Source organism: Neovison vison, chromosome 4 (genome assembly GCF_020171115.1).
Source record: "Neovison vison isolate M4711 chromosome 4, ASM_NN_V1, whole genome shotgun sequence".
In the NCBI taxonomy this organism is placed as follows: Eukaryota; Metazoa; Chordata; class Mammalia; order Carnivora; family Mustelidae; genus Neogale; species Neogale vison.
This window is the reverse complement of record NC_058094.1, coordinates 49,135,187-49,153,096: the sequence shown is the minus strand read 5'-3', so window position 1 is coordinate 49,153,096 and position 17,910 is coordinate 49,135,187. Positions and strand designations below refer to the sequence as shown.

Below are 17,910 nucleotides of genomic sequence, written 5' to 3'. Positions count from 1 at the left end.
TCAGTGTGCAGTCTCTGCATCACAGTCATCTGGGATATTTGTTAAAAAGCAAGATGCCTGAATGTTTGAGAACTGGTATAGTCCTTGATAGTGTAGCTCAGGAGTCTTCATTTTTAACAAATACCTCAGATGATTTTATACATATTAGTTTGAGAACTGCTGTTGGAAACCGAATCAGTAATTTGGGGTTCTAGTGTTCTCCCAGTCCATTTTTTGATCTACAGTGTTCTGTAAACACACATGTATAGTGTAAACAAAGGGAGCTTAACATCTGAACCTTTCAAATGTTTAAAGAGGCTTAAGATAATTGCCAAGGACTTGATCCAAACAAACTATAGAAACCTGATACAGAGTGATTATATAAGGAGTAGGCAGAAGTAATCCTGCAAAAAGGCATCCATCAGGCTTCCTTGTTAAGAAAATTTCCCCATGCTTCTTCAAAAGAAAATACTCTTTGGAGTGAAGATACTCTTCTAAAAAAAAGTCTGCTGAAACAGTTAAATTAGATACTGTGATCATCAAATAATCTGAATGCTTTTTCACTTAGCTAAATAATCTACTCAAAACAGATTCTGATTAAAGTGCATCTACTTTAGAATTTGGTCTTTTGGGTAGAAAGTAGGTTGGCTGGGGGCCGTAATCTGTCTCTTATGGGGAAAAAGCCATTGCTTAGTTTAAGGGCATTGACTTATGAAAAACATTGTGAGAAAAAATTTAAATTTTAAATCTTAAATTTTAAATTGATTAACCAGGAAAAAAGTTGATGCTTATTTTCTTTAACTTTTGCTTAGAGCCGTGATGGTGACAGCCTGGGTCTATGTCACTTAAGCCTTTCTCAGTCCCTTGACTATATCTGAGAGTGAAACAGCAGATCCTTATGTTTGAGCTATCCTGGAAAACCTTTACCTATGTTTGTAACAATCATATTTATATTGTGTTTAGTATATTGTGGTAAAAATGGTAAAAAAACAAACAAACCAAACACACCAAACACACCAGATCCATGATTCTTTCTAAATTTGATTGGAAAGGATTAGTTGGCATTTGAGGAGCATATTGCTTTTGGGTTTGTTTTCACTGACTTTGTGGCTAGTGCTTTGGGGAGGAAAAACAACAGTAAACTAATCTCTCTTTGTCCTTTGAGCTGTGAAATAAGGTGTCAGTGTTTAGATTTGAATACCCAGGATGGAAAGTGCACATTATACTCAGGAATTTCATTGTTCTAAGTTAAAAGTTTTGGTAATTGTAACTTAAACTTTCTTTGTGATTTAATTTTCCTCTAAAATGTTGGCTTTTTAATTGCTTTAGGCCTTAAAGTGAGATTTACTTAGATTTGAGTTCTCACATTCTTTTTTTTTCCAAGATTTTATTTATTTATTTGACAGAGAGAGAGATCACAAGTAGACAGACAGGCTGAAAGAGATGGGAAGCAGCTCCCCGCTTAGAACCCCATGTGGGACTCGATCCCAGAACCCTGAGATCATGACCTGGGCAGAAGGTAGAGGAGTAACCCACTGAGCCACCTAGGCGTCCTGAGTTTTCAACATTCTTTATTGGCTAAGTGATCTTGGTCAGATTAACCTTGGATTAAGCCCTAGTTTAATAATATGTAAAGTAGGTATTCATATGTAAAGCAGTAGTACTAATACCTAATTGATAGATTTATTGTGTGACTTAAACCTAGCACTTAGAATTAAATGAATATTCACTGGGATGTGTTCACAGTACTTTGTGATGTCAAATGGGTTTCAGAATTTATTTTATTTTTTTAATTTAGAAAGGTAAAGCACTCCATATATTATGTTGGGTAAACCCCCCAGTGAACTCTCTGGCAGCACTCTGTATTGTCTTTGGCAGATGTTAAGGTGTGGATAAATAAGGCAATAAAAAGCTACACATCAGTCAGATTTTGCTGTTAAATGGTCCAGGTCAGTTTAGTTTTTGCCACCAAATGAGTTATGAAGTAACTTGATGTTTTTATAGCTTTCTGGGTTTTGGATTTGTGGATAGATGACCGGTCCTCTATTTTTACCGTATTTTAAACCTGAGAAGAATTACATTATTCTAGGAGTAAAGTTTTAGCTGCTCAGTTGATTTTCTTATTTTGGACAGTTCTGGGTATTTTGGATTCTGATATTTTTCTCTTAAAGAGTGGGGATATGTTGTGAAAGTTTGTATTTAGCAGTCTGCTTAACTTCTTAGGAAGAATATTTGTGAGTAGTAAACTAACATTGTGTATCAGTTACTTGTAGCTTTAAAAACCGGAAGTTGTGTGTATTTATAACAAAACATTTAGCAGTACTATATTCTCAAGTGTTATTTTGATCTGATCCTTACTGCAGGTATGGGGAGGGGTTACTACATAGCATTTTGCAGCATGGCCATGTGACTGAAACCAGCCTTTCTTAACTACTGTCTGGCTTCAACTGCTCTCCTCTACAATTGTGGAAGGATGGTAGAAAAATACTGGAGTTCTTCTGCTTCAGAGTATTGAGAGTGTGGCTAGAATGATGGTGGTGATGGGATGGTGTTAGGAAATGAATACCCATTGCACACCTCTATATTCCAGGTTTTAGAAACAGTTCTAGTTTCCTAGAGTTAATATTAACACTTCCTTTCCCCTTCTCAAAATTCATTTCTGTATCCTCATTTTACAGAAAAGAAAACTGAGACTCAGGTTAATTATAAACAAATCGTAGAGTTGAAGTTTGGACCTAGGTCTGTCTGACGCTAAGATATTCTCTGTATTACATTACTCCAAGATGCTCTTCTCACACTAGGAATTTGGAATTGAAGAATTTGCAAATTTCCATGGCTAGTTAAGTGTTAGTAAATTAGAATCTTTCATGTATTAAAAAACAATCAGGAAATATTTTGGCATGAACTTTGCGTCATAGTATCCTAGTGAGCAATGCAGTGCAGAACACTAGCCTCATCAGCTGGCCTGGGTTTAGCCTGACATTGAGAAGCTTTGGGTCCCTGAGTAAGTCTCTTAATTGCCTCTCAGCTTCCACTCTAAACTTCCATGAGATGTAGCAAATACTGTGTATTTGAAGAATACCAAATGTTAAAAAATTACTGGATTCAAAGGAAACAGGTCTGGAAAGCAAGTATTAATGCTATTAAAATACCATGCTTTGAAACAAACAACCAATTATTTATGGAAATGTTTGTGCCATTTTGAAATCTGAGATTGTACATAATATAATTACATTAAGTTTGATCCTTGCAAAAGTAAGAATGTTATGTACCTTGGATGTTTTTCCCAGAATTTGTGAATCATGATCCCAACAGCTTACCTCTTTAATTGTTAGCGTGTTTATGTTTTATACATTATCTTTTTTAGATTACTTGTTCTTTGTCAATTTTTAGGAAAAGCATTTTTAATGACTAACTTAAAAACCCCACAAACCACCCTATTATGAAGTTGTTTAATCTTTAAGTGATTAACATAAGAGACTAGTACTGTCAGATTGATAGAGTAAAATGCTCAGTTCAAGGCATAGGTTTAGCTTAGCATTTTGTTTTTTAAATTCTGTTTTTGTAGTAAAAAAAATAGTAAAAAGATCTGGGTTCAAAATCCTTTCACTGGTTTTATGGCCCTCAGCAATTTACTTAAATTCTTAAAACCTAATTTTCTTCATTTGTCAGTAGGGATAATTGACTCTAGGATAATTGAAAATATTAAAGATGGGTTTTGTGGTAAAAATTTTGATAAATTATAAATATATTATTTTGATAAATAATAGGAGTCAGATAGATGGTTATGGTATTCTTACTAGTTTTGGACTCAAAGACCTGATTCAGATTCCAGGTGTAAGACTGGCTATATTTCTGCCTCACTGAGACACTCATGTAGTGCAGATGGCCCCAGGTAGTTATACTCTGTCATCTTAGACTTCTGCTTAGTAAGTGTTTACACAGCTCTTTTTATTACTGAACGTTGATTCTGTGAGCGTGGAACTTTAGTTTTAAGATGGCTCGGTGTTACTTTAATTTTATTTTGTTAGTTGAATAAAGCAGCACAGGAGTGGGAGACATGTTTTCTGCTGATATCCACTAAGACATGGGAAAAAAAATTATCAAATACAAAAATGTTGTGTTGGAAAAGTTTTGGTATTTTGCTGTTGTAAACATAATATTGCATATTATGAGAAACAGAAATTATAACACATTTTAGAAAAACTGTCTCATTCTCATTACTGATAACATTCTGGTGTAATTTTCCTTTGTTGATGTAAATAAATATTAATGTCAATTCTTTTAAAACAAAAATAAGAATCATCTCCTGAAACATAGAATAATTATGAAAAATAAATTTAGTAAATGCATAAGCAAAATGTGTATCATTTTTTTATTATGACCTGAGGAGGAAGAGGACAGAGTAAGGAGAGAAGGAAGGATTGATGAGATAAAAGATACAGAAATAGTGCCAGAGTCCTGTGTTTTTGTTTTATTTTTAAGGACCATAACTCTTCAGCTTATTTAGAATAATTCCTGCTAAACTTCATGAATGTTTTTGTCCTCACTATTGTTTTGTAGTAAACAGAGTACAAAGATTTTTTTATATTTCTTACTTCCAGTAGAGGAAAACTGTTAATTTCATTTTTGGGGAAGTGGTTATAATGCATTTAATTATATATTTTTTAAAGGTGCATTTTATGGAGCAATATCCCCATCTTGTGGCCTTCTAGAAAAGTAGCAACACTTTTAACACTTTTTACGATCATAAGCTTTCTCTGAAGTTGGCCAAGGGTTCAATCAAGTTTGTAATTAGGCAGTTCTTACTATAAATGGGGTGGGGAGGAGAAAACAAATGATTTGTATACTTGGATTGTAACTTTGTCAAAAAAAAAAAAAAGAAAAGGGTTTTTGGAGGAAAAGAATACTATTTTAAAAATGAAGACAGTTGTGGGTTGGTTTGGTACAAAGATCATGGATGACTTTACTCTTATGTTTTCATGAAGTATGCAGTGTTTTTAGATAACCATTTGTAAGCTGGAAAAATCTCAATATGTTTTGTGCTCTATCATTTAATAGGATTACCAAACCCCAGAGAAATTTAGGTGGCCTGTCTCACTGTGCCATTTAGTGAGACTGTTGCCTTTGAGCAGTGTTTTTCTAAGCTGGTTACTCTTAGAGGAATATTTTCTTTTCTTTTCTTTTCTTTTTTTTAAGATTTTATTTATTTATTTGACAGAGATCACAAGTAGGCAGAGAGGCAGGCAGAGAGAGAGGAAGGGAAGCAAGCTCCCTGTTGAGCAGAGAGCCTGATGCAGGGCTCCATCCCAGGACCCTGGGATCATCACCTGAAAAAGCAGAGGTTAAAGCAGAGGCTTTAACCCGCTGAGCCACCCAGGCGCCCCTAGAGGAATATTTTCAGCATGAATTTTTATACTTTTTTTTCACTTTGATGATAATATTAAAGGGGAAAAAATAAATCGAGAAGTTCAGTAGTTCACTTAAAAGTGTACCTAAAAACTAAATAAGGCTATTTCATTTTCACCCTGAGGTTATTCAGTTGTTTTTGAGGTTCGGTTGATACTAATTAACCTTCATTAACAAGCAAGTATTAAACACTTGCATTGCAGGCTTTTTGGTAGGCAGGGTAGATACAATGGTGAAGATTTGTCCTGCACTCTTGGAATTTACAATCTAGAATGCAGATGCAGTAAGAAAAATAAAGCTGTTTTGAGGAACACAAAAGGTAGAAAACAAGGATTCTGGATAAAAATAGCTGTAATTTTTTGAGTTTTTACTGTGTGCCAGGCACTACGCAAAATGCTCTCAGTACTTTTTCAGCGTCAGAAATTTATTTTGGAATTTTTGCAGTGATGGTGCATATACACACAAATAATTGTTTGTGGAACCTCAGAAACATCTCTGTGGAACAATAGGTTTCCTTGTACAGTACAAGTGGTTCATCTGTTATGGGTCTGGTAGGCTTTTGTGGCTTGGTCTTGTTATCTTACCACCATTTATAAAATTTCTGTGAGAAAATTTGTACTGTGTTGTAAGCAAACCTCTCCGTAGACTTTTAGGGTCTAACTGGTATATAATTTGGGCATTAGCATATGACTTCTGAATTATTTTGCATGTTTAGTTAGAGCTAGAAGTTTTCAAGTTTAAACCTGAAAGTTGAGCTTTCTCTTGTTTTTATACATTTGGATGTTTAAGTATTTAATAAATCAAATGGGTATTTTAGGTGACATTTATGCTTTATTTTTGTATTGGATATTTTTATATTGTGCTGCTGTTGTGGGCTGTGGCAATGAAATCACATTGGTAAGGTGGACTTGGACTTAGACAAGCCCAGAATTAGAAGGGCAAAGATGGGATAGGGTATAGGTGGTTTATAAGGTCTTACAGGATTTTTCTTTTTCTTTTTTTTTTTTTTAAAAGATTTTATTTATTTATTTGACAGAAAGAGTTCACAAGTAGGCAGAGAGTCAGGCAGAGAGAGAGGAAGGGAAGCAGGGTCCCTGCTGAGCAGAGAGCCCTATGTGGGACTCTATCCCAGGACCCTGAGATCATGACCTGAGCCGAAGGCAGCGACTTAACCCACTGAGCCACCCAGGCACCCACAGGATTTTTCTTTATAGAATGTTAAAGTTTTAATTTTGTGCTATGTGGGTTTTTTTTTTTTTTTTTAAGTCTAACCACCCTAACCAGTTCTATAGGGTTAATGTTTTATTAATTGTGATTCTTCATTGAGTGTTTAGTAAGGGTTGAGCACCAGGCTAGGGGCTGGAATTATAAAGGTGAGTTGTAATAAAGAAATTTATTGTGTAATAAAGGAGATAAAGAAATAAACATGGTTACAGTGCTGTGAAACATGTAGCAGCTAACTAGTCAAAAATTGGAGAGATGACACTTGAGCTGAATCATGATTAGAAATTATGTAGATCAGGGTTGAGAGTACCCAAATGTTTCTGTGAGAATCACCTCAAACCACCAGCAGAGTTCCCCAGATGATTCTTCATGCATCCAGGTTGGGGAAAACTGGTAGTAGATTAGAAATATGTGTCATTAATGAGTTTGGGGTAAAGAGTTTTTCTGGAGAATACCAATTACTTTATTTCCTATAGCTGAATTTTAATGCATGAAGGTGGCAGAAAGCATATGTATACATGATGCATTTAAATAACGAGGAGTTGGGTGCCTGGGTGGCTCAGTGGGTTAAGCCGCTGCCTTCGGCTCAGGTCATGATCTCAGGGTCCTGGGATCGAGTCCCGCATCGGGCTCTCTGCTCAGCAGGGAGCCTGCTTCCTCCTCTCTCTGCCTGCCTCTCTGCCTACTTGTGATCTCTCTCTGTCAAATAAATAAATAAAATCTTTAAAAAAAAAAAAAATAACGAGGAGTAGTTTGATAGTAGCTAGAGTATGCCCTGTTCTCTTCTGGAACCTATGCTCTAAATGGCTCCAATAATTAGTGTCATTGCTTCAATTTTATTTATTTGTCAGAGAGACTACACAAGCACAAGCAGGGGGAGCATCAGGCGGAGAGAGTAGGAAGCTCCTTGCCGAGCAAGGATTCTGACACAGGACTAGTTCTAAATACGAACTATTAAAAATGAAATGGAAAAAAATTCGCGTGTCTGGGATTGTTACTGATACTCCCCTGGACCCAAGTCTCTGCTGTTTTTGTCTCGAATTCCTTATCTAGCCATATGCTGTTATAACAGGTAATGTATTGTATTCCTAGTGTCTCAAAGATTGCCTCCCTCGGTGAGGAAGCTGGTAGGTAAAACCTCCTTCTTAACTTTCTTCTCAGACACTTGTGAGATAATTTGCATTCTCACCCCTTTCTTTTCTCTGTCTAGCCTCAGTGCAGGCTATTTATGTGTATACCTCTGTCAAATCTCAACAGCCCTGCCTTCTCAGAGCTCTTGTCACTTGTTCTGTGACTTCAGCTTCTTCCTGTCTGAAAATATGTTCTAGTCTCTTCCATCTTCCATCAAAAACAAACCTGTGAATACCTCACTTTAACTCTGTCTCTTTTTTTTTCTTTTACAGTTAAACATCTAAATAGAGGTTTCTTAAGCCATTGGCTTTTGGTCCTACCACTCTGTTAAAATTGCCCTAAAAAAATGCCTGCTTAAATCCATATTGTACAGTGGACAGTTTTCTCTTTTTTCCTGAAGTCTTACTGTTACCATCACTCAGAAGCCTTTCCTGACATTTTTTCACCTCTTCCACCAAATCTGATTTAGATGCTCCTCTTCTGTACTTCTGTAGTCCTCTGTACAACCCTGTCAGTGAGCTTAAAGCTGCTGATTTCCTTGTCTATTTCCGCTGCTAAATTATAAACTCACTGAGAGCAAAGAGTGTATCTCAGATGATTTCTGTATTCCTGCTGTTTAACACATTACCTGAAAACATGTCTGGATATATACGCTGAATGACTTAATTCAGAAAAACTGTTAAAAGAAATGCCCAATATGTAGTTTGTTTATTGTGTGCTAAGTACTTTTCTTAGCACTTTGTCAGTATTAACTTATTAACTCATAAGATGGTAGGTATGAATTCATTTTATAGATTTAAAAACTGAGGCACTGTGAGGTAAAGAAGCTTGCCAAAAGTTGAATGTAGTAGTCAAGTGGAGCCAGAATTCGCGTCTAGGCAGTCTGGCTGCAGAATGTACACTCTTAATCACTATCTGCCACTTAGTAAACGTGGGAATAGAAATTAAAATCCAAATTCAAACTAGACGTTGGTAAATGATAGCTTCTTATTTTCAATAGTTTGTTACTTTCCCCACCTCATTAGAAATAACGGGACTATCAGACTGACAGGCGTCTATAAGTGACAGTTCAGTTGTTCACAGGACTTGATTCTGTTTCTTGTAACTTCAAATGTTGCTAGATGTTCAGAGTCAATTAAGTTTGCAATAAGTGTACTTTTTTTTTTTTTTTGGAAGATTTTATTTACTTATTTATTTGAGAAAGTAGAGAAAAGGAGAGAGAGGGAAAACATGAAAGAGGCAGAGGGAGAGGGAGAAGCAGCCTCCCCTGCTGAGCAGGGAGCCCGATGTGGGGCTCAATCCCAGGACTCTGGGATCGTGACCCAAGCCAAAAGCAGATGCTCAATGACCAAGACACCCAGGCGCCCTTGAAATAAGTGTAATTTTTTTTTTAATTGTTAACATCAGACTTGGAAAAGAGTGAAACTGGCACTTCTCTCAGTTTAGAATATTTGCTTTTGATCCTCTGGACTGGCCTTTATTTCGGTGTGTCATCATTATTGTTAGTTGAACCTCTAGTCTACTGCCCAGATTCTATTATTAATTATTTATTACCTTTTTGGGAGGGAATTTGCATTCTGTATAGGCCAACAGACCCTAGGAGTTTTGCTGGCTGGAAGTTTATATGAAACTCCTTTTGCTTGGAAGGATGGGTGGTTAATTTTGCTGTGGATAGGTAACTATTTTGTAACTATTTCTCATCAATTGAAGGCAAGCATCTTGATAAGAAAAGCAGGTTAAGTTACTGTGATCATGTTTGTGCTGTGACTGGAGTCTTGCTGGGTGCAATGCAGGGGTGTTTTGAAGGCAGGGAGGTAGATGGAATTTGAAGTAACCAGAATCAAGAAGTAACTTGATTAGAACTAACTAGAGTGAGAAAAAGAATTAAGGTAAGTAGCTTGACTAGCTATTGGACATGATTTTAATAGAGTAATTTTTGTGTGAAGAACAATGAGGAAGTAAATTGCAGGAATTTAATGGGCAGCAGTTCATTAGGGTGTGTGCAATGGTAATTTGAGGAGGCATAGGTTGGATTTTGCAAGGCTTTTGACTGTCCTCAGTAAGGGAATACAGTAACAGTGTGAATGTTGATAGGAGGAGGGGAAAGAAGTTTGTATTAACTGTATAACCAATGTTTATGTTGGTCATAGAGTAATTTTGAGAGCGGAGAGTTCACATGGTTTGGAAATGGTTAAAATTGGCAATAGACAGGGAATCTGCAGATGGATCAAGATTTAGTGCTTATCAGGAAATTAAAATGGTGGTGTATGGTATTTCAGTGTAAGATTTGTATTTATTTTTGCTTGTTAGCTTGAAGTGTCAGATAACATTAATGAGAGGTAAACTTTTAGATCAGTTTATGGTAAAGCAAGTTTTCTGTGTAACTGCAAGGAGTAACACTTAAAAGATACAGTTGACTGTAACTCACTGTACACAAGAAATTGAGATTTAAAAATAGGGTAAATTTATGAAAGGGAAGATGTGAAATATCTGGAAGAAGAAAGTCAGGAAAAGAGGTCTAGATTTGTTTCTGTTTTTTTTTTGTTTGTTTGTTTGTTTTGTTTTTTTATTTGTTTTTAAAGATTTTATTTGTCAGAGAGAGAGAGCGCGTGAGCATAAGCAGGGGAAATGGCAGATAGAGGGAGAGGGAGAAGTAGGCTCCTCACAGAGGAAGTAGCCTGATAGGGGACTCAATCCCAGGACCCTGGGATCATGACCTGAGCCAAAGGCAGCTGCTTAACCTACTGAGCCATCCAGGTGTCCAAGAAGTCTAGATTTATGTTGCTGAAAAGTAGAGGTAAAAATTGGAGAATGAGTGAAAACAGAACCAAAAAATTGGGGGAAAATTAATGTATTTACCTCATCTGGTTGAAAATCTGAAATTGAGTGGAGATAAATAATAAGAGCTGGAGAGAGTGATTTAGGAAATTTGGCATTTTGATGATAAATACATTTTTTTCATTATTTAAAAAAAAAAAAACCTTACTGTGTTCCTTCTGTGAAGTGCCATAATATAGTTCACTAAAAGGAACTTTAAAATTGACTGAAAGTGCAGAAGGATGGAGGAAAGGTGAGTTTATTAGAGCCTGTGATTAGGTGGGCATTTTTAGAGTAAGATAGATACCCAGACCATAGTCAGAATTTACAAAGTACCTGTGGATGCCCATCTTTATTTGTCCTTTGTCTGATAGATACTGCAGGTGCTTTGTAAGTCACTGGAATGACAAAGTTTAAAAGTGTGGTGTTTTTTTCCCCCCCTCTAACACAGTGGCGTTTGAAAATTATCAGGAGAGTGATGTTGCTCTGTTTTGCGTTTAAGAGGATTAATCAGTGATAACTTAGGTCAGTGTGGATGAGTAAACTTTTAAGAAATCAGCTGACTTCTTTTTTGAAACTGCAAAGAGCTGTGAAAACAGAGTAGTGATGATATTGCCAGTAGGTGCTGGTAGAACAAAGAAGAGCTGGAGAGACTGGAGACTCTGAGTTAAGTGGACAGATTGTAAAGGGAGTGTGCGGTGCTAGAGCTTTTGGGCCAGCTGCTGGCCTATGGAATGAGATTGGTCAGTGGAATACAAGGCCCTGGAGTTGTTGGAATACATGCGGAGACAAGAGTAAGGATGATGGTGTGTGGTGTGGGGAAGAACTATGGGCCTGAGTATTAAGAAGCTATTCAGGAAGTTGGAAATGCTTTTGGATCCTTAGGAGACCACAGTGGTGATTATTTGGAGCGCTAAAAGCCTTGCTCCTTCCTTTTCCCTTCCCCTAACATATAGGCCCAGTGGTGTGATACTGAAGTCTGCTCATGAGTTGTTGTCCCTGTAAAATTGATTTTTCCTTTCTGAATATTTAGGTCATCCAAAAATACAAAATTTAACAGGATGATGCTTTATTATTATAACACGATTCCACAGAAAAATCTCTTTGAGATACATCAGAAAAGCTGCTTACACAGTTAGAGCCATTATACTGTTTACTAAGGTTACCAAATACCATGGTGTGCCCTGAAGTGAGAGGTTTGTGTGGGAACAGAACTAAAACGTGGATGGTTCTGGCAAATCTGTATAAGTCAGTCACCCTCTCATTTACTGTCCCCTTTTATAAATGAATTGAAATGATCAACAATATCTTTTTATAAATGATCTCTATATAGAAGCAACATTCCTGGGTGCCTGGGTGGCTCAGTGGGTTAGGCCGCTGCCTTTGGCTCAGGTCATGATCTCAGGGTCCTGGGATCGAGTCCCACATCGGGCTCTCTGCTCAGCAGGGAGCCTGCTTCCTCCTCTCTCTCTCTCTCTGCCTGCCTCTCTGCCTACTTGTGATCTCTCTCTGTCAAATAAATAAATAAACTCTTAAAAAAAAAAAAAGAAGCAGCATTCCTATATTATTAAAATTAAATCCCCTACTTTGTACTTTCAGGAAATACTTATTTTCTACTTTAGAGTTGCTAAATCTTGGGTATTTTAGGGCAGGAAAGTTGCTTTTTTCATTTGTATTTTGGCCACTTTCATTGAGTTTTAAATTTTGTGCCATTGATACAATAGCTTTGCTTAACTGCAGGCTTTCTAATCCTCCAAGTTCCACATTCATTAGGTGGAACATCTCTAGCACCTGATTCTGTACCATCCTGTCTTGTTTCTAAAATTTTACTATGTATTAATATTGTCTTCAAAACTAGACTAAGTACTGAAGTTGGGATTTTTGTCTTCCACCATTTTTATGTCCTTACCATGCCCACTTTACAAACTAGGCAGTCCATTAAGTGTGAAATTGATTCAGGCAGGTAGATATGTGACAGTATTTTTCTGGCTTTTCCAACTCTTGATCCCATGCATAGCATGCAAAATGGATCAGATTTGTTGGTCTTTTTTCTTAATATTGCTTCTGAAAGTAAAAGTGTTCTTTACTTAAGAAAGCCAGTGGCACCTGGGTGGCTCAGTGGGTTAAGCCTCTGCCTTTGGCTCAGGTCATGATCTCAGGGTCCTGGGATTGAGCCCTGCATTGGGCTCTCTGCTCAGCAGGGAGCCTGCTTACCCCTCTCCCCCTCACCCCCCACTTCTCTCTGCCTGCCTCTCTGTCTGCTTGTGATCTCTGTCAAATAAATAAAATTAAAAAAAGAAAGAAAGAAAGAAAGAAAGCCATCTTGGGACACCTGTGTGGCTCAGTTGGTTAAGTGCCTGCCTTCGGCTCAGGTCATGTTCCTGGGTCTTGGGACTGAGTCCTGCGTCTGGATCCTTGCTCAGCAGGGAGCCTACTTTCCCTCTGTCTCCGCCTGCTATTCCCCCTGCTTGTATGTGCGTGGTCTCTCTCTCTCTCTGACAAATAAGTAAATGAAATCATTTAAAAAAAAAAAAAAAGCCTGACTTGAAGTAAGCAGGCAATTAAGGTACATTTTCTGAGTGGGGATTCAATAGGCCTATAACCTTGGAGGACTGAAACATAGTTAAGTATCTGTATTCAGGACTCCCTGTTCTTTGCGGTTGAATAAGAACTCAGACAATTCTGTGGCATTTTTAAAGGCTTGAGCTGGACAGAATCAGCTTACATATAACTGGCCATATCCTCTGGGCATAGTTTATGGCCTAAATTCATTTGGATGAATAACCACTTTGCTCAAAAGTTCGTTAAAACTCAGACTTTGGCTTTTCCTTTTGCCATAGTTAGTCACACAGTTGTTAAGGGGTAGAATAGGAGATGAAATCAAAATAGTAAGACTGAGGAGTTGGCTTCTAAACTTCGTACTGTATTGTCTCGCACAATTTGCTCCTCTTCTCCCTGCCCTGGTTATGGCACCTTAACCCAGACAATGAAGTGGTAATTTTAGTTGTTCAGAATCCTTTCTAACTCTCAGCTGTCCCAAAACCATCTAGTCAAAGATCTCCCATATTTAGTGAGTTTTTTCCCTCATGCTACCTGCTCTGGTTCAGAGAAACTCGGGAAACTCAGTTATTTTAAATGTAACCCCGCTGCTGCCAAAGTTACTTTCCTGAAATGTGATTCTCGTTGTTGAAACCCATTGTTACCTATCAGATACTTCTATGATAAACTTCAAACTACTATGCTTATTATATTTTGAATGCTGTATAAACTATTCCCATAGGATCCTCTACAATTTAGATTGCTCTGTTAGCCTTATCCCTTGATAATATCCTTTACATTTTTCAGGTATTCCAATAGCTCCCTGAATGCTCCATGCCTTCTGTAGTTTTCTCTTAAAGAATTACACTTGAAGACACAGTTCATTCAAAAATTGGTTATCTTCTGTGAACCCTTTCCTGATTCCTGTAATTTGGATTATCCACTTTTTCTTATGTGCCCCAGATGTACTACTTAACATTTCACATTTGTTTCAGTAACTGTTAACACTGAAAGCTATTTATTTGTTTACAGGTTTGTCTCCTCACTAGACTATGAGCTCCTTGAAAGAAGGAATCGTGTCTTACTCATCTTTATATCCCCAGTGTCTAGCACAGTTCCTGGTACATAGTAAGTGTTGAACAACTTCTTTTTTAACTAAGATTTTAACTAAGATTTAGCTTATTTAGCACTCAGACTCCATATATTGATAGTTAATTCTCTAGACCTACATTGTCATAAAAAATATGACTATAGACTTAAAACACTTTTGAGGCACCATTTCCTCATCTGTAAAGTGAGGGAACAGTGCCTCCCTACTCATACTGCATTATTGTAATGCCAGATTAATGAATATATCTAGCAGTACATTGTATTTTAAGTGTCACACAACTTCATCTTATTAAGTGGAGTATGGGAACTAATTGTATGTTGAATTTGATTATTTTATTTGCTTTGTTCCTTCCCTTTTAGGACAAAAAGGTACCAATTTTGACAATCTCTGTTGTATTTTGCAGTTTAAAGGTGCAGTTACTGATGATCAGTAGCATGTACTCAAAATAACAAACCCTGTGCTTATTTATCTTCTTTATTCTCAAGCAGTTAACCTTTCTAATTCGGTAATAAAGTTACTCAATTTTCTTTAATCTGCCTCCAAGTGAATTAATATCTTTGCCTTTCCTTAGATCCCTCGTCCTTTGTTCAGAGGAAGAATTGTCTTTTTCTTGGATGACTAATCACATCATCTGTGTGAAAGCTATGTCCTTTCCTTCTTTTCCTACATAGGCTATAGACGTATTCCCTTACCATCACACTTGATGAATTAATGATCTGCACTTTATCTACGTCCTTGCCTTCCATGTATTCTTGAAATTCTTAAAAATTCTGTAATTTGAACATGTCGGATTATGTGTAACATACGGAAGTTAATAATAAAAACAAACATTTGGGAGCTAACTACTTAAGAACTAACTGGGTGTACCAATACAGTTGAAGAGCTACCTGTGAGCACCTCTGGAACCGCATGTTCCTATTTTTCCCCAACCCCTGAAGTAACTGCTATTCTGGATTTTTTATATCCTCTTTTTCAAATTATAATACCACAAAGGTTTTTTTTTGTTGTTCTGAGTTTAACAATTGTTTATAGCTTTTGTAAACTTCACACAAATGGTATTTTATTATAGAGGAGGGCCTGTTTTACAAATCTTTATACGTTCCAAAGGAAACACTCAGGTGGTATCATAAAAGAATACATAGAAAAATTTTTAGTGTGCCCATCCTAATTTACAACAAAATAGTGGTGGTGACTTATTTTTGGACTGTGTGGTTATTGCTGTGCCACATACAAAATAAAGTGCTTTATCCACAATGTAGAAATACAGCAGACGTATTTCCATACACTAGATTTCTTAGTTTGTGCAGAAATGTTTCGATGAGATTCACAGTGTACTCCTTGGAAGAGTGACAGCATGTCATTCTATTGCCCTTTGGACCTCAGCATTTCTTTAGTGGGTTTCATTCAGTTGTTTGTTAATTGTGTAAGCATTTGAGATTCAGGATCCACAATGTTTCCATGTATCTGAATTTCTTACTCAGTCATAGAATTGTGGTATTTTCAAAGGAAATGCATAGGAAAAGATGAGGTCATGATGACTGCCAAAATAACTCATTTCTTTCTTCTTTGTGTTTAAGAGTTGGAAACATTTCTTGATGACCTCAGTGTAGAATGTTAAATCTTAGAGGAGGGACTGAGTGAGGGGAAGATGTTAATACTCAGAACTCCATTTGTGTTTGTATTTGTATTTTGTTTCATTCACTATCCTGTTTCTAAGACCCATTCATGTTTCCTATAGCTATAGTTCATTCTCACTGCTGTATGGTGTTCCGTTGTGGAAGTCAGCCTAATTCATTTAACCATTTTTCTACCACTGGACATTTGAGTATTTTTTTTTTTTGTTGCTGTTGTTATTTTTAAGTATGCTTTTATTTGGCACACAATTACAAAATTTCTGTACTATGTACCTAGAATTGTTCATTGAAGGACATACAGATTTTCTAGTTGTTTTCCAGCAACTATACCAATTTTAACACCTGCTAGGAGGATTTTACCAATTTAAATAACTAGTAGCAGTCTGTAAGAACACCTTCTTTGCCCTTTTTTGGGCCATTTTTTGGTACTGTCAACATTTCTAGTTTTTATCATCCTAGTGAGTTTATTTTTCTAGTGAGTTTAAAAATAACATCTCATGTGGTTTTAACTTGTATTTCACTGATTAATAATGTGATTCTCCATCTTTTCATATACTAATTGGACTTAGAAGTTTCCTTGATCTATAAAATTTCTGTTCAAGTTTTTTTGCCCATTTGACTACTTGTGTTGTTTTTATCCTGCCCTTTTTTTTTTTTCTTTTTTAAAGATTTTATTTATTTATTTGACAGACAGAAATCACAAGTAGGCAGAGAGGCAGGCAGAGTGAGAGGAGGAAGCAGGCTCGCCGCTGAGCAGAGAGCCTGATGCAGGGCTTCATCCCAGAACCCTGAGATCATGACCTGAGCTGAAGGCAGAGGCCTTATATCCTGCTTTTGTAGACTTTCTCATGTAATTTAAATACAAGTCTTAGTCAGCTTTGTGTTTTATAAATATCTTCCCGTTTGTAGCTATCTTTTTAATTTGCTTTTATTATGTTTTATGATAAACAGAAGTTCTTGGTTTCCATATAGTCAAAATACTCAAACTTTTCTTTTTTGGTTGGTATACATGTTTAAGAAATCCTTTCCTGGCAGGGCACAAAATTTTTTTTTGAGTTTTCTGGTCAAATTTCTTCTAAAAATTTTGAAGTTTGTCTTTCATATGTACATCACTAATCCATCTTGAATTGATTTTGTGTATGATGTGAGGATCCAATTTAGTTTTTCCATGTAGATAATTTTAGTACTATTTAGTTGTCCCTTTTATTCCTCAGATCTGCATTGTTACATCTGTTACGTGAGGATATCCGTACGTACCTTGGGTCTCTTTTGGGGTCCCTATTTTGTTTTGTTTTACTTACGTTTCATCAGTCTTGTCAGGCATTTATTTGTTTTAGTGTTTCCTAAGAATTCAAACTTTGTTAATTTTTTCATTTTTTTTTTCTTTTTTCTTTTTCTTTTTTTAGATTTTATTTATTTCAGAGCATGTGTGTGAGCAGGGGGAGTGGGAGAGGGAGAGAGAGAAACCTAAGCAGACTGTGCTGAGCACAGAGCCCAAAGCAGAGCTCAATACCTTTACTCCAAGATCACCAACCAAGCTGTAATCAGGAGTCGCATGAGCAACTGACTGAGCCACCCAGGCTCCCTTTTGTTAATCCTTTGTTATCTTTCTTCTACTTCATTAGTTTCATTTCTTTATTATTCTGTACTTTTCTGGGGTTAACTCTGTTGATTTCTTTCTAGCTTAAACAAACTGGCCATTAACTTACCAATTTTCAGCCTTTCTATTCCTAGTGTAAATCTTTAAGGCCATAGATTTGCCTCTAAGTTAACTTTTGTTGTATCCTACAAATTTTTTTGTGATACCTTCAGTTCTTAATATTTAAAAAAATTTTTTCAGCATGGTTTCTTCTGACCCATGAAATATTTAGAAGTTTTATTTTCTATTTGTGTTTTTAAAATTATCTTCCATTATTGCTTTTTTAAAAGATTTTATTTGTTTGAGAGAGAGAGAGAGAGTGAGTGTGTGCGCATGTGCATGCAAGCGGGGGGGGGGGGGGGGCAGAGGGAGGCAGAAAAGTAGACTCCCTGCTGAGCAGGGAGCCCAATGCAGGGTTGGATCCCAGG

At 36.6% G+C, this 17,910-nt stretch overlaps 1 protein-coding gene across 2 annotated transcripts in view; it reads left to right on the top strand.

Annotated features, from left to right (window-relative positions):
- WWP1 (WW domain containing E3 ubiquitin protein ligase 1) overlaps positions 1-17,910 on the top strand; it is a 112,148-nt gene that overhangs the window by 7,504 nt on the left and 86,734 nt on the right. For both annotated transcript variants that reach the window (XM_044245365.1, XM_044245364.1), the window contains exon 2: positions 14,131-14,226. The gene's annotated coding sequence lies outside the window, so the exon portion shown is untranslated. The remainder of the gene's footprint in view (positions 1-14,130; positions 14,227-17,910) is intronic.